This window comes from Ambystoma mexicanum, chromosome 8, assembly GCF_040938575.1.
Source record: "Ambystoma mexicanum isolate Mex_15411 chromosome 8, UKY_AmexF1_1, whole genome shotgun sequence".
NCBI classification, from domain to species: Eukaryota; Metazoa; Chordata; class Amphibia; order Caudata; family Ambystomatidae; genus Ambystoma; species Ambystoma mexicanum.
In genome coordinates, this window is record NC_090929.1 from 972,010,175 (window position 1) to 972,025,702 (window position 15,528).

At 52.1% G+C, this 15,528-nt stretch overlaps 1 protein-coding gene across 2 annotated transcripts in view; it reads right to left on the bottom strand.

Moving 5' to 3' along the window:
* Nucleotides 1-15,528, bottom strand: part of ZBTB40 (zinc finger and BTB domain containing 40) — a 948,694-nt gene that overhangs the window by 226,430 nt on the left and 706,736 nt on the right. The gene's annotated exons all lie outside the window — the stretch shown is intronic.

The following is a 15,528-nucleotide window of genomic DNA, read 5'->3' on the forward strand; positions in this document are numbered from 1 at the left end:
TGCATTTGGATTGTTGCACATTGCCCTTTTTAAAGAATGCTTATTTAAAACTGGCCGTTAAATGAACAAGTTACTTTCTTACCTGGTAACGTTCTTTCGATGGGATGGTCCGGCGACGTATTCCATATCTATGACAGGTAATGTCCACAGCTCTGCTGCTTCGGAAAATCTTTGGCGTCTGTGTCCTGCGTCGATGCGCTGTCCCCGAGGACCTCCTCCGACGGCCAACGTCACCCAATGTGATAAGTAGGACGCACGACGCCCGTAGCCTCAGTTAGTTTTTTCCCAGAATGTGTGCCACCAGTTTTCTGCCAGTCAGACACACAAGGCCTTGCGGAACGCAAGCTGCAATCGCAAAAGAAATTCTGCAGCGGGGAAGGCAGGGAGAGAGCGATATGGAATACGTCGTCGGACCATCCCATCGAAAGAACGTTACCAGGTAAGAAAGTAACTTGTTCTTCGAGGGGATTGGGTCCTCCGGCGTATTCCACATCTATGACAGACTCCCAAAGCAGTACCAAGCAAGGAGGTGGGAAAGAATTTAGAATACAAATTTAGCATGCCCAATCAAATTGCGGAATAGAGAACTGCCTTGCCAAAGGCCATATCTTGCCCTCTGATGGAATCAAGAGAATAGTGACGTACAAAAGTATGTACTGAAGCCCAGATGGCTGCATCACAGATGTGACGAATAGGAACTCCCCTCTGCAGGGCAGTAGACGCAGCCACCCCTCTGGTAGAATGGGCCTGCAAGCCAGCCGGATGGTCCTTACCCGCCAAGCGGTAACACTTGGAGATAGCTAAAATAATCCAACGAGAAAGTCTGTTTCGTCACAGCTTGTCCCAAACGCTTTCCAGCGTAACCAATGAAAAGTTGATCGTCCACTCTGACCCGGAACATGCGCGAGATATAAAAGCTCAACGCTCTCCTAGGATCAAGCCTATGGAGCCTCTCCTCTTCCTTACCAGGATGTGGAGGAAGATAGAACGCCGGAAGAACAACCTTCTGGCTCAAATGAAATTCCGAAACCACCTTCGGAAGAAAAGAAGGACGAACTCTAAGGACAACCCTGTCCTTGTGAAACACAGTGAAGGGTGGCTTAACTGAAAGTGCCTGTAACTCACTCACTCACTCTGCGAGCGGAAGTAACCGCAACTAAAAACACAGTTTTCAGAGTTAACAGCCTCAAAGGACAAGAATGTAAAGGCTCAAACGGAGCACCCATAATAAACTTAAGAACAAGGTTCAAATCCCAACCTGGCACCAAAAAAGGTGACGGAGGGAACACATTAGAGAGCCCTTTCAAAAACTGCGAAATTAAAGGAATCTTAAAATAGGAACACTCTTCAGACGAGCGCTTAAATATGGACAGCGCCGCCAGGTAACCTTTGAAAAGACAAAACCAGGCGAATGTCGCATTCAAAAGGATCCACATTCTGAACTCTGCACCAGTCGCAGAACTTTCTCCAACGGCAACGGTACAGAGACTTAGTTGCCAGCCGCCTGGCCGAGAGCAACACCTCCATCACGTCGTCAGGGAGGTCCCAATCCTTATACCTCAACCTTTCAGAAGCCAAGCGTGAAGATTGAGGGATCTGACCTCTGGATGGAGAACCTGACCCCCCCCTCCCGTTAGAGCAGATCGTCTCGGTAGGGAAGACGACGTGGAGGGCAGATGGACAAGTCTAGAAGGTCCGGGTACCATGTCCTCCGAACCTCCGTAACCTCCGCAACACTTGCGGGATGACAGGGACTGGAGGAAACGCGTACAACAGTGGGAATGACCACTCCACCACGAACGCGTCCCCTAAGGCTCCTTTTGGAGGAAATTCCCGCGAGCAAAATCTTTCGCACTTCCGGTTGACACTGGAAGCGAAGAGATCCACTTGAGGGGTCCCCCAAAGGGCAAAGATCTCCAGGAGAATCTCCTGAGCCACCTCACACTCGTGAGAGATCGTGCTCTGCCTGCTCAGAGCGTCCGCCGTCTCGTTGTCGTCTCCAGCCAGATGAACCGCCGAGATCGAAACTTCCTGCTGGATGGCCCAGAACTCGAGCTGCATCGCCTCCCTGCACAGCGGAAGTGACCCTGCACCCCCCTTTTTGTTGAGGTAGTGCATGGCCACCATGTTGTCCGTCAGAATCAGGACACTTCCCGCGCACAGTCGGCAGAAAAGCCTTCAGGGCTAGCCTAACGGCCCTCAGCTCCAACAGATTGATATGGAGTCTGGACTCCGACAGAGACCAACGACCGCTGACTGTCAGCTCGTTGGCATGAGCTCCCCATCCCATGAGGGATGCATCCGTCACGATCGTCACCTCCGGCCAGGGCAGCCAAAATGGGGCACCCTTCATCAGATTACTCTCGACGGCCCACCACAGAAGGTCCTGGGCTACCGAGGGCGGCACCTGAACAGGGTCCGACAGCCTGCCGGAGGACTGAGACCACTGGAGCTTGAGTGCCCACTGCAAAGATCTCATCCGCAGATGAGCCTCTGGCACCAGAAGAATGCAGGATGCCATGAGGCCGAGCAGTCTCAAGAACTCAGACGCTGGGAGAGTCTGGGCAAACTGAAACTTGTGCACCATCTGCTGAATGTGAAGAGCCCTCACCTGCGGAGGAAAACACTGCCCCAGGGACGTGTCGAGCACTGCACCGATGTACTGGAGCCGCTGCGTTGGTGTCAAATGGGACTTCTTTAAATTGAGGGAGAAGCCCAGCCTGTGAAGGGAGTGGCAGGTGACGGACAGATGATCCAGGACTTGCTCGGGAGAGCTCACCCTGATCAACCAATCTTCCAGGTAGGGGTAGACTTGAATCCCCCTTTCCTGAAATGCGCTGCCTCCACCACCATGAGCTTGGTGAAAACCCTCGGGGCAGAGGTCAATCCGAACGGCAGGACCCGAAACTGAAAGTGCGAGTCACCAACCGCGAACCTCAGGTACTTCTTGTGCTTGGGATGGATCGGCACATGGAAGTAAGCATCCTTGAGGTCGAGAGACACCAACCAGTCCTGAAGTTGAAGGGCCTGGAGGACTTGAGAAAGGGTCACCATCTTGAACTTGTCCTTCCTGAGGAGTTTGTTCAAACCGCGCAAGTCCATAATGGGTCTCAATTCCCAGTCTTTCTTTGAAATCAAAAAATAAGGGGAATACCATCCCTTGTTCCTCTCCGCTACAGGCACCAGTTCTATGGCGCCTTTCTCCAGCAGGGCTTGAATTTCCTGCGCAAGGAGCGGATCCAGACTCTTCAAAGAGATTCCCTGGTGGATTGTCGTGAGGCCTCTGCCGAAAAGGAAGACAGTAGCCGTGGGTTATGATCTCCAGAACCCACACATCCGAAGTAATGGCTTGCCACTCTACAAGATGCTGCGCTACCCTTCCCCCAACTGGCGAACCATGGGACCTGGCCTCATGACTGAGTTGTAGCGGCTGCGGCGTTGTCTGAGGGCAAAGAGGCAACTGCCCGAGCGGCCTTGGCACCTCGAGTACCTTTGTGTCCACCTCTGGCACTCTTATGATGGCCTCTTTGACTGCTAGCTCCTCTCGCTTTACTGAAGGACGAGTAATAGCGAAAGGAGCCTCCCCTCCATTGCTGTCCCCTAGGATGAAAAGGCGGAGGTTGGCGAACTGCAGCGCCCAACGACTTTGCTGCAGCTTGGGAGGTCTGCAACCTCTCAAGGCTCTCGTCAGCCTTGCTGCCAAAAAGGTGTTCACCGTCAAAGGGCATGTTGAGGAGCCGGGACTGCACATCAGGAGCGAACCCAGACTTCCTCAACCACGCAAACCTGCGCATTACGGTGCTCGCCGCCATGGACCGGCTGACACAATCTGCCAAGTCCAAACCTGACTGAACGGCCTCACACATGGCATCTTTGCCATCCTGAACCATAGCAGGGAAACCATCCCGTTCGTCCCCTTCGGGAATATGATCAGCCGCTAATGCAACACAGTTCCACAGAGTGTGTGTGAAACGAGACAAGGCACATATGGAGTTGGCCGCCTGAAGCGCCATACCCCCAGAAGAAAACACTTTCTTCGCCCTGCCGTCAAAACGTTTGTGGTCCCTATCCGGAGGGATGGTAGGATACGACACCTGCTTTGCCGGGGCCATAGCCACCTGCACCACCAAACCCTCTGGGGTGGGGTGCCTAGACAAGTAGCAGGGGTCGCTACTGGCTGGACGGTATTTTCGCGACAAAGATTTGCCCACTGCCGGGAGACTCTCTGGAGCAGTCCAAGCCGCTGCCACCCTTCTCTGCAAAGCCATATGAAAAGGCAAAACCAGTCAGTGGGTTGACCGAGATCAAGGATGTCCGCGAGATCATCCTGAACGAACTCCCCTGGGCGAGCTGACCAACCCAAGTACTCGGTAACCTGAGACATAAGGCTCTGATATGATGAATCGGCATGAGTGCCAGGCTCCGGCCGACAAAACTCCACCTCCGGAGAGGTGTCCAGTCCACTGGCATCATGCAGTGACTGCCTCAGGTCATCAAACTGACTATGGCCCGAGATAAGGTCATCTGGAACCGTAACCGGAACCAGGCCACCATCAGAGCCTTCATCACCCTCTGAAATTCATTCCAGGCGGGGAGAGGAAGACCTCTGCGGACCAAAGCAGTGCCGGATCCTTAGCCATAGCCTTTTTAGGGGCAAATCCCGTGCCACGAGGCCCCTCCGACACCACCGCCTGGAAAGGCGTCGAGGGCGCCGAGCGAGTCGGCGTCGACAGAAAAGGCGTCGACGTCGAGCGAATCAGCGTCGACATCAGCTGCAACGCCTCCAGCATCTGCGGTGTCGACACAGTCCTCGAAGCCGGAACTCCGAGCGTGTCTCTCGACAACCTGGGGGCCGACGGCGTCGATGACCCCCCTCGAAGACGGAACCTCGAGAGAAATCGTCGACGACCTTGGCGCCACAGGCGTCAACGTCTTCTTTGAAGACGGCACAGGATCACGCGGTCTCGAGCGCGTCGAGGACCGGGACCTGGAACGGGCATGGCGAGAACGGCTACCCTTGTCCGAGCGGGACCTCTCCCGCGAGCTGTGCCGACCACCCGAGTCCGAAGGCGTACGGGCGGTGTCTCTCGACCGGTGCCGACCGACCCCGCTCGGAGGTGCAGACGGACCGGAGCCCTGCGATTCCAGAATCGCTAGCATCTGCTTCCCGAAGGAAGCCCATTCCTCCGGTGTCACTTGCATGGAGGGATAAGGAAGGGGACGGGGAAGGCGACCTATGCCGGCGCTTCCTGGAATGCCTAGAAGAGGCGGAGGAGTGGCGAGACCGACTCCTGGAAGGACACCCACCGGACTTCCGACGACGAAGAGAGTCACCCCTCGAGTCATCGGTCGAAAGCCCCGCAGACCTCGACTTCCGGGGCTTAGACACCCGACCTACCGACAGTTTCTTCTTGCATTCCCGCAAGGCCTTCGCAGTGAGTGACTGGCAGTCGACGCAGTCGTCCGTATCGTGGGCCTCCCCGAGGCACCAGAGGGAGGCGTCGTGCGAGTCTGTGACCGACACCTTGGACCCACAGTCCCCGCAGTTCTTGAAGCCCGGAAGCGGGATCGAAGATGAGAAAGACATCGCCACAAACAGGTCTTCACACCAACCGAACAGGTTCAACGAACCGAGAAAAGAAAACAGCAACTCCAACGAGTCGAGGCGTACCGAGATTCACGAAGCGAACACGTTCGCAGAAAAAACGGAACTGAGGCTATGGGCATCGTGCGTCCTACTTATCACATCGGGTGACGTCGGCCATCTGAGGAGGTCCTCGGGGACGGCGCATCGACGTCATCGACGCAGGACGCAGACGCCAAAGATTTTCCGAAGCAGCACAGCTGTGGACATTACCTGTCATAGATATGGAATACGTTGGAGGACCCAATCCCCTCAAAAAATAATTATTTTACTATAAAACCTGGAGTGTAAGTGTTATTTGGATTTTTGTATTCGTGGATTTCATTGCCACAGCTCTACAGCTCATATTTACCCCTCTTGATCCAAGTCTGGATGCTCAGTCACATACCAACTTGTGTAGTACAGACCTATACCAATCGGTGGGTTAACTGATACCAAGAGGACAAGTGTTGTGTAGTCTCCCACAGGGTTACTACATCAATGTCTGCCTAACGGCGAAAACAGTGCTCCCCTTCTCGGCAGCCATCTTGGAGCCTCCCTCAGGCACCAAGTTGAAGAGGGTAGATGCCCTTGCAAGCATGGAGTGGAATAAACCGACCTCATCAGGAGGAGATGCCCTGGGGGTGATCATCGGCACCCAGCGGTTCACCATCCAGAGGCACAAAATTATCAAACTCATGCGTCTCCCTAGTGTCTGTATTCGTGTCCGTTCCAGCATCTGTATGGAGTGGATCCTCTACTGGGACAGCCGGGTTGAGGGTTGGTGTTGGCCGCCTTGGTGTTGGTGTGCTTTGGACCTGCACTTCAATGTCTGCGTCATGGTCTTGGTGAGCTGTGCCTGGGGGGGTCCCCTCTGGGGCTGTGGGAGGAGGGAGCCACTGCTGAATCTCTGACACTAAAGTGAATATCCAGAGACATGTCCCTAGAGGAACCACTGGGGCTGGCACCGATGGAAGGCTAGTGTGTCATATCGGGATCGATGTCTGGTCCTGTTCCACTAGGGGGGGGTGAAGGGGGTCTCAACATCTACCAGGTCGCCCCACCCTGGTCCGAGAAGCAGCCTTCCTGAAAGGATTTTTCGTCAGAACTCGTGTAGATCGCCATGACAGGGTCCTTTGCTACCATATGCGTGGGGAGGAAATCCGTCGGTGGCCATGGCTCCTTCACTCTTCCAGCCTCATTAGGGAAAGAAGAAACGACTGGAGCCTTCACAGACTGGGTAGTCGTGGTGGTCGTAGTCGTGGGCCGGGTAGGCAGTGTAACCCTCAGTGCAGTTTTCACCATTCCTGTGGTCATTGATGGGATCGTCGACTGGGTCATAGATTGGGCAGTTGCGATGGTCGTCATTGGGGAAACCGTCGACGGGGTCCTGGATGCGGTAGACTAAGGTTTCACCGATGGACATTTCTGCTTGTGAGACGATGACGCCGCTGGCGAGGACTTGGACGTAGGTGTCAACGAGAGTCTTGGGGCATCATCCTTGCGAGTGTTTTTCCTACACCTCTTCTATGACGAAGGGCTATGCTTGGAAAGAGTCGGTCTCTCTGATGATGCACCACCCACCAGCAGGCTCACCGTGGATGGTGAAGGCAAAGGGGAGCGTACGTGCTCTGAACTGGGACCGGCAGCCGCGGCGGCCCATGACGGATTGCCAGCATGGCGCTTAGCCTTCCAGTGAAGGAGCATCCTCTGCTGATGTTGACCTCTTCCTAGAGGGAGAATGTTTCAAGGGTAGTCCGGACCTGGAGGGTGCCATAGCGTGCCCGGAGGCCGTGCCTGGAGCCGTCTCTTCCTTCAGCTATGCCACCAACCTGTGGTACTGGTCCCGATTTGCCTTAGTGGGGAAACCTCTGCAGGTCTTGCATTTGTCCTTGTGATCCAGATGCAAACAATAGAGGCACTTTGTGTTCCGGTTTTCCACGTAGATGTTCCTCTAGCCACATCGGTCTCAGAGCTTGAACAGTCTCCTCTTGCACTCTTCTGACATGGCGAGTCACGAAGCAGGCCCCAAATAGGCCTTCCGAACTTGAACACGAAGATCCGACGGTGTAGCGGTCGATCTTCGTCAGCAATGGATACCCAGCGAACGAGAATGTTTTGACAAAAATAGAATAATTTTTTCCCTGTGAAAAATTTGCAAAATAGGAAAATTAGCTCAAAGAGCAACTCGAGAGGACTCCCAGCACTGGTGTGCAGTAAAAATCTGAAGATGGCCGCCGGGGTGGGGCTTAGGGAGACGGTCCTAATTGGATGGGTGCAGAATGACCCAGACTCCAGTGATTGGCTAAGGGGAGAAAGGCAGTTTTCAAGCTTTTAATGCAAGACTGCTTTCTGATTTACTGAGGATTCACGGCCCGACGACTGAGAAGATTCATGAGCATGTAAATTCATGCCAGACCCCATGCTGGAGAAATGTCTGTGACCACGCCAAGATACAGACAACAAGCTGGGCCTGATGTCCAAGAGAGAAAGTTGAATATAGTAAGATTACGGACTACAACCTTGAGAGGAGGTGTAGTTGCCTTCAAAAAGCAAGCTGTCAAGACGTATCCCAAGTATTTGGAAGAGAGTGAAGAAAGTAACCTTTTTTCTGTTTCAGTGAAACTTCTACATTTATAGAAAACTCATAGGAAAAACAGCCGTTCTTAAAAGAATTGAGAAGTACATTGTGTTTTCAAGATTCACCATAAAACCGATTGACATTTGTACTTTTGTAAGAGACAGTTGGCAGAGATCAAAGACAGAAATGTTGTGAACATTTCTTTGCAAGGAACAATTATTTTCAAGAAATGAGTGAGGAGTGGGACAGCTATAAGATCCTAAGCCTAGCAGGTATTTACTCTAGTTATGATTGGGCCACTTAGATGATTTATCGGACTGAGGACAGACCTTTTTGTGTTGACAAAACGTCCTGACTAGCACATTAGTTTTTTCAGTTGTGGATCGGGAGCCATCTTAAGCAGATTTTAATTTTTAAGTTAATACAATTCTGTTTGAATCAGGTCCAGTGGTCCAACTCCTATTTCCGGCACACCACACATCCCATGTACGCCGGAAAGCCTTCACTCAAACTGCAACATTTAAACGGTTTGTTTCTATAGCGGGTCGCCACTGCCGAGACTCAGACCTATGCATCAGAAAGGTGTGTGACTTAAGCCCCCATTTATGCCTTTGCTCACCTGTAACTCCTCCCCAGGGGGGGGCAGTCCAAGTTGGAGATAAGGTCATGGTGTTACTCCCTACCATGCAGAACAAGCTGTCAAGATGGCACAGACCCTTTGTCATCACCAAAGTGTTCTCAAGTCTCACCTACAAAGTACAGACATGGCTGCTCCCTTAAACACTGCACAAACAACTTCTGAGAAGCTAGAAAATAAAAAAAATAAAAACTGTATTGTCATGCCAGACTTCACAAAAAAATAAAAATGCCTCCTCATTGCGGCTGAATGCAGTCTTATCACAACTACAGAATGGGGAAGAGAAGCCAATATTATTTATCAGTAGGAAACTCTTCCCTAAAAAGAAAAGTGTCTGGTGATAAAATGGCCCACCCATAGTCGCCTGTATTATCGGACAGGCCGCTAATTCAAACTTGTTTCAGGGCTGCCTGCTTGGTGTGGATGGTCAGGAACAAGGACAACAACCCTCATATGCTGAGTTGGTTTTAGGACATCCAGCCATATTCCTTGAACATTGAACACTGGACTGAGGCTAAACAACGTGGATTTTCTATCACAGTAACCCCAGCTAGACAGTTGTCCAGGGGAGGAGGAGGACTTGAGAGAAAGGGTGGAGGTGTGACAGTCTGCTATCTGACCCTGTCAAGAGGTGATGGGGACACCTCTTATTCTGAGGTGGCCTGCCAGGGAAGTTCCCAGAGCCTGCCTGCATTCTTGACAAAAGTAACACTTTCTCTTGCCCAATACAGAAACTGAACAATGCTCACCTGTCTGTCTCGCATAGAGAAATAAAATACCTGGCGGGAGAAGAATGAGCAAACGCCTGACCAGGCGGGCAAGAGCCAAAGAATTCAGCAAGCAGGATGACAATTCAAGCAACCTTCTGTCAGTTTGCGGCCTCGCTTTTCCTTTTTGTCCTGTTACAAACGGGTTGTGCCCTTCTCAACATGGCTTCCATAAGGTGCCAAGCGACCGTCCCAAGATGGCAGCAGCTTACTTCCGGTTCCGGTCGTGGTGCCCAGTGACTGCGGCACCAAGCAACATCAACAGAAGAAGCTGTAGTTTCGGTAAGGCTGTGCGTTGCAACTTCTCTCCCCCATTGCCTTGACGTTAGTTTCTTTCCTCTCATGATCCTTGTTCCTGGCTTACTCTCGCTCTCAGTCATCCCTCATTCTGCTCCTGTACTGGATTTTACCTTTCCTTACTTGCCTCCTCTATCTTCTGCTTGCAATAACTCAATGCTCTAACTGTGTCATCAGTTCTACGTGGGATTCATTCTGTGCTGCTAAACACCCTGAAGAACTGCCAAAAACCAACAAGCAAAGATTGTTTTTCCCCCCATTTCAGGCCTTCCCTGAGATGAGGCCACCTTGTCTTCCTGTGTGCAAAGGGGGCAGGGTGGCTTACCGACAGAACAGGCCCTACCTCTTCCCTGAGAGAAAACCACAGAAACCACAGGTAAGGTGCAGACCTGATAGTTTGCAACGCATTGAAAAATAAATGGTGCAGCTACAAGATCTAGTAGCTGCTGTACAGAACTTGTTGATGGAATTTAAACCTTTGAATGAGGAGAATGCCGTCCTAAGAGAAACTATGGGTAATCCAGATGTTTTCCCAGTAGGATCCTTAACAGGCATCACTCCAGTGGAGAAATTTGACAGAGACCCTAAGAAACTCCATGAGTACTTGGATGCTTGCACTGTGTTTTCCTTTTGACAAACCATGTTTCAAACCGATAAAGCCAAAACAGGGATTATGGTCACCCACATGACTTCAAGTGCATTAGCCTGGGCTCCCCCTTTGGTTGTTCGGAATGATCCATTACTAAACAACTAATATGGGTTAATCGCGTCATTAAAGGCTTATTTTGATAGGCCTGATTTGACCTATTCTAAACACAAACAGTTACTGGTTTTCAACAAGGAAATTTGGCCATACTAAGGTATATGACTAGATTTAAGCAATTGGCCATAGAGGCAGCTTGGTCCGAAGAAGCTTATTTTACACTCCAACGTTGAGGGCTGAACGACAAATTGAAAGATGAAATTGCTAGGACCCATCGACCTGCCTCTTTTGAACAATTGCTAGCCTTGGTCCTACAAATAGACTTTCATCTCCAAGAAAGAAAAGCTGAACAAAAGAAAAACAGAGCCTTCTCAACCCGTTCTTCACCTATCACCAGTTCTGAGGTGCCAAATGCATCAACTAGCAATTCTTCAGAACATATGCAAATAGGAGGAGTCAGGGGACTTTTGTCACCTGAGGAAAGGTCTGCGGACGTTCCAAAAGTCTTTGCATGTATTGCGGGTCTTGCTTGCATTTACCACGATCCTGCCCTTTGGTTCCACCCAGAAAACAGGGAAACGTCAGCTCCAACACCTCATAGGGACAGCGGTTCAGGAGGCTGAAAAAAGTCCCTCGGTGGAAGTTTCCTCTGATATTGCACCAACACCTCATACTATGTCATCCATGCTCTTGATACAGGTATCCCATTGGTGAACCTAAGACCAGGTCTGGGAGGTACCAGCTATGAAAGACTCTGGAGCTGCCCGTCTGTATATGGACTGTGTCTGGGCAGCCAGTATGGGCATACCATGTGTCACTAAAAAATATGCCTTACCTGTGGAAGGTCTTAATGGTCGCTCCACTGGAAAGCGGCCCGGTGACTGAGAACACTTGAGTTAACAATGCAGATTGCACAACACAAAGATATGGTTTCTCTCGATCTCAAAGGCTGCTCATCATCCCATCATTCTTGGAATACCATGGTTAACCCTGCACAACCCTTATATTAACTGGACAGCTAGAAACCTTTTTTTTAGTGTCAGAATACTGCATGGAATCTTGCTTATCAGCAGTAAAAAGTCCAATATGGAACAAGTTACTTACCTGTAACTGTTGCTCTCCAGCATGGGTCCGGCATGGATTCACATGCTCATGAATATTCCCTGTCGTCAGCCAGGGAATCCTCAGTAAAAGCAAAACAGTTTCAGTTTCGTTTACAAACTTTCTTTCTCCTATAAACCATCACTGAGTTCTTGGTCTGGCAGCCATCTTCAGATTTGGTCACACGTAAAGTGGAAGTAAAACCAAGAGAAGAGCCGCAGAGGGGCAGGAGGGAGGGGGTCCATGTGAATCCATGCCAAGCCCATGCTGGAGAACAACAATTACAGGTAAGAAACGTGTTCCTTCTACAGCATGGGGTCTGGCATGGATTCACATGCTCATGAATAAAGAATACATAGCAGTACATACATGCATAACCACAAGAGGTGGCAAGGCTCAACAGAAGCAATCTCTTACCTCCTCACCAGTCTCACCTTCAAGCAAACAGGTTGCACAGCACTACTTGACCCACTCTGGACTCCCAGTTGACGCAGTACAATTACGTGAAGGTGTGCATCGACCTCCAAGTACCAGCCCTGCAAATGTCCAGCAGGGGCACACCAGACAGTAACGCCCCTGTAGCAGCGATCGCTCTGATAGAATGTGCTCTCGGACGGCCAGGCAGCGGTCGGCCAACCGGTGATAAGTGATGCAGCTGAAGAGCCACCTGGACATGGAAGCCTTGGACAGGGCCTTCCCATGGTTCACAGGACCAAAGTTAACAAAAAGGGGAGAAATATTCCGGAAACTATTTGTGCGTGTCACATAAAACTTCAGCGCTCGGGCCACATTCAACGAGTGCAAAGTCCTTTCAGCAGGCGACAAAAGAGTGAGAAAAAACACAATTAACACCAAGGGCTTGTTGAGATGAAATTCCGATGGAACCTTGGGCATGAAGGCGGGGTGCGTCAGCAGCACGTGCATGACAGGTGCTGGATCTCACTACTCGTCTTGCAGAGGTGATGGCCACGTGGAACACCGTCTTTCACAACAGAAAATTGAGCAGGGCTGAATGCATAGGTTCAAATGGGGCTACCATGAGCCTAGTCAGTACCACATTGAGTTCCCACGCCGGGGCCGGAGCCTTCACCAGTGGGAACGAGCGGAACAGTCCCTTGATGATTTCCTTAACCAGACGGTGCGACCACAGCAAAAACCGTTCCAGAGACCTGGTGGCTATCTCCCACTACACCAGATGTACCTTGATGGAGGCGTGAGCCAATCCATATTTAGCCAATGACAGTAAATATGGGAGTACTTGAGGGGCCGTAACCTTCAGAGGGTTGATCTTCTGCGAAAGGCACCAAGTCGCAAATCGCTTCCATTTGTGTTCGTAGCACTTCCAAGTAGACGACGCCCTGGCCTTGGCGAGCACTTCCCTGCAGTCTGCCGGAAGATCGTAGCCACCGAAATCGAATGCTGCAGGAGCCAGGCCTTCAGGTTCAGAGACCCCGGGTCGTGGTGCAGAATTGCGCCTCCATCCCTGCCTAGAGGATCCAAGACCACTGGTAGCTTGACTGGAGGGGACGCTGACATGCTGAGAACATCTGGGCACCAGATCCGCCTCGGCCACACTTGTGCGACGAGGCTCATCCTGCACCGGTACTGTAGGAGTTGACTAATGACACGAAGAAGTAACGGCAACGGAGGGAACGCATACAGAAACAGGCCTTCCGAAGGGTATTGGAATGTGTCCCCCATGCTCCCCGGCTGGGGGAATTTGCTGGCGAACTTCCAGCACTTGGTGTTCGTTGCTGTCGCAAACAGGTCGATCTGGGGACTGTCCCACTTGAGGAAAAGGTTGTCCACTTGATCCTGCCAAAGCTCCCACTCGTGACAAGAGCGCAGCTCCCTACCGAGAGAGTTGGCGACGGTGTTCTTTACTCCTGCCAGGTGAAACGGAATGAGGAACATCCCCTGGGTGACGGTCCAGTGCCACAAGTCCATTGCATCTTTGTAGAGCGATGCAGATCTGTTGCCCCTCTGTTTCCGGATGTAAAACACTGTGGTGGTAATGTCTGTGAAAGCCCTCACCACTTTGCCTTGAGGGATGGTAGAAACGACTTGAGGGCCCAAAGCACTGCCCGTAGTACCAGAACGTTGATGTGTAACGTCTTTCCCTCCAGCAGCCACATGCCTCTGGCGTAAAGACGACCGGTGTGGGCGCCCCATCCTTCCAGGAAAGTGTCTGTTGTGACCGTTTCCTGATACGGGGGGCTCTGGAAATCCGTGCCTCCAGTGATATTGGAGCGCACACCCCACCACCTTATCACTCGTCGAGCACAATCTTGTCCAGGAAGCCTCCGGACACCTGGACCCAACGGGCGTCGAGGAATTCCTGTAAAGGGGGCAACAGCAACCTGCAGAGCCGAATCAGGTATATGCATGACGACATCATTCTGAGTAAAGACTTGATGGGCCTCACTGTGGCGACCACGAGTGCTAACAGCTGTTGCACTTTGCCCAAGATGGCCGATATCCTCTCCTCCAACAGTGATACCAGGCAGGACACTTTCAAGCCGGAATCCCAGGAACAGAGTGACCTGCGATGGAGTCAAGCAGGACTGTGCATAATTCGCTGAGAACCCCAGATCCGTAAGCAGTCGGACGGTCTTCACCGCGTGGTTGACATCGATGACCTTTGATCAGGCCCGGATGAGCGAAGTTTGACGGCCGGCCTCCCACTGGGGTGCAGCAATGGGGGCCCGATGTCTTGGCCAGTTCAGTCCTGCTTGGTGGTTGTCGCGCCGCCCTGGGAGCCTTGACAATGATGGCGGCCCCCTCCAAAGCCTTGGAGCGACCCCTGTTGGCCTCGTAGGTCAAGGAACGGGATGGTTGGTGGTACCCTTCAAAGACCTACTAGACTTTTCCCCTGAGAAACGAAGGTACGGCTGATGTTGCAGGGTGCCCAAGACACGTGCCCTCTCCGTGTCGGTCTTGATGGCTGGGAGGGATTTATCGATGGCCTTCCCAAACAGGTTGTCTCCGTTGAACGGCATGTCCAGGACCCTCGCCTGGACCTCCTGCCTGAAGTTGGCTGCCTTGAGTCAAACACAACGACAGAGGCAAACCATGGTGCCCATCTGGCGGAAACCAGTGTCCGCATGTACTCTGCAACATCCTCTGAATATCCAAAACCAGCGTGTGGAGCGACAAGAAGAAATCCTGCGACAAGTTTCTCGAGGACACACGGGGGGAGAGGGTCGCTGGGCCCAGCGCCTAGGTCGTCCCCGTCGACGGTATCTCCTCGACGTTCCCATTGTTGTCACCACCATGGATGGTGTGGATGGAAAGCATATCCTCCTCCGTGCCCTGTCAACCCCCCCCCCCCCCACCTCCTTCTTTGGGTCCTGAGGGGTTGGTCCCGGGCTAAGCTCTGGCATCCTCTTCTCCGGAGTCTTTTCTATAGGCTTGAACGAAGACTCTCGCCTGGAAGGGAGAGACACTCTGGCTGCCGCCGGGGCACCCTGGACGGGGTCCTCCCCTTTTGCCTTCAAAAAGGGAGGCCACCTCCATATCGATAGAGAAGGATGATTTGGCCTGGATCACCTGGGCCTTCACAGGCAGCTCGGACACCTTGTCCTGCTTGGCCTTCTCCTTCACAGGCGGTTCAGACACCTTGCCCTGCTTGGCCTTCTCCGGTGTCTCCCGCAGCCTCCCTGGGGTAGCCGACTTCCTCTTGGATGAAGAGCTGGAGCAGTGGCTGCAGACCGAGGCCGATGAACGCGCCCTGACAGTCCCGGGACCCGCTTGCGTGGCGACTGTTAGGCAGAAACCTGTGCAGTTCCCTTAGGGAACACTGCAAAAGATTTAAGACTA